Here is a 1988-nt window from a genome sequence, read left to right as displayed (position 1 = left end):
TTTTTATCTCTTAGGCACAATCATAATTGTATTGTTTTTACGGTGACTAAGCCCAGATGTTCGCCCTTTTGCTGCGTATTTTACTTAATTCCGTGGCAGAAAAAGACAATACTGCGACATTACATCCTTTCCACAGAATTTCACGACTTGCATCCAGTTCAAATGTTAATCTATTGTCACAACTCGGCATTCAAGGTGGAAGATGGTAATTTTAGGCAAAGTTTAAGGATAAATAGTAGTGTTGTGTTTACATTTTACCCTCCAGCATATCTCTGGGGGCCGTGTAGGAACTCAGTGGCGGGTCTTGAGGCTGTTTAGAGATACGCCAGTTTGTTTATCTCTTCACGTTCTCTCTCTCTCTCTCTCTCTCTCTCTCTGTTCGTGAGTGTGTGTGTGTGTGTGTGTGTGTGTGTGTGTGTGTGTGTGTGTGTGTGTGTGTGTGTGTGTGTGTGTGTGTGTGTGTGTGTGTGTGTGTGTGTGTGTGTGTGTGTGTGTGTGTGTGTGTGTGTGTGTGTGTGTGTGTGTGTGTGTGTGTGTGTGTGTGTGTGTGTGTGTGTGTGTGTGTGTGTGTGTGTGTGTGTGTGTGTGTCTGTGTCTGTCAACAGTTGTGTGTCTCTGTGCACTTCCACTTCCTCCTCAACTTTGCATACAGACTTTATTACTTTTCTTCCAATCCTTCTTTCAAACATAAAGCACTGTTTATTTCTTATCCATTATTTCAGGGACGTCCAACCGGGGCGCAGCCATTCCTTGGCGGTGCCGAGAGCCTCATTAGGGGGAGTACAAAATGGTATAGTGAAAAATATTTGTTATGTTATTTCGTTAGTAAGGCCTGCCCAGCATCAAATCACCTATATTTTCTATTAAATTATTTCACATTCTGTTCCTGTTATGTCTGCTCTAAATGAGTCTACATCGCTTTGTCTACTACTGATTTGTTTATTTCTTTTATTAAACAATTGAAATTTTTATTGAACTTAAAGTATATGTCGAGAATCTATGGAATACAGTTTGAATCGTGGACAGTACCGTACATAATCAGTGAGGGCCATGTTTAAACTAAGGACACTCAGTCAGTCTGGATGAGCTTTTTTTTTTTCTGTTGTGACAAAGTATGTAACATGTATTGGCCGCTCTCGTGTGAAGAATATATTATTGTGAAGTTTTTAATATATATGTTCTCTTATTTCCGGAGCACTTTGTTTGATTTTGTAAATATACTGTAATATATGAATTCAGTATCTTTTGTTGATATTTCAGTCTCTTTTCTATATGAGATTGGGACCCTAGGCTGGGATATATTTAGTCTGAAAGTGGTTGAGATGACTTGGAGGGAAAGGGTTTCATTCAACTCAAGAAAATTGCCTAGCGAAAGGGGGAAGTAAATATCTTAATGCGTATAACTTCCAAAGAGCTAGCTGCTTAGAAGGAGACTGTAAGTGGAATAAGATGTAGGTATGTTAATGATGTTAGCCCTTCAGCAGTGACTTTTGATCTCCATGCTACACTCCAACATCTCTAAACTATTTTTAATGGCCCAGGACACTCGCGTCATAAAGTGTACTAATGACTGTGTAGTTTAACTATTAGCGTAGGCTACTAATTGCAAGTTTGCGCTTCATTTTAAATGACAGCATATAGTTATATTCTACCCAAGAAAACTCGCCGCAGCTTAAGAAGACCCGGGAAATGAAAAAAAAGAAAACAAAAATGTAAGAGGATACAATACAAAAAAGGATGACCTAAAAAAAAGTACCAATTATTCACAAAACAGTCATAGAACAATGCGTTACTGTGTTCCCTAAAAGAACAGTATCGCGCGAAAATGAGAAGTAAAACTAAGAGATCTAAGTCGTTAAAAGAGAGGGCTAGAGAACCGTCCATCACAGAAAAAAGCTCACACGGAATGGATGGGAACTAATAAATACTAGGATATGGAGCTGTATATGATAATGTGTGTGTGTACTGAGAGAAAATAAAGGGCCTGA

This window comes from Coenobita brevimanus, chromosome 68, assembly GCF_032717465.1.
Source record: "Coenobita brevimanus isolate Jiangsu-jjx chromosome 68, ASM3271746v2, whole genome shotgun sequence".
Lineage (NCBI taxonomy): Eukaryota > Metazoa > Arthropoda > Malacostraca > Decapoda > Coenobitidae > Coenobita > Coenobita brevimanus.
This window is presented reverse-complemented; position numbering follows the sequence as displayed.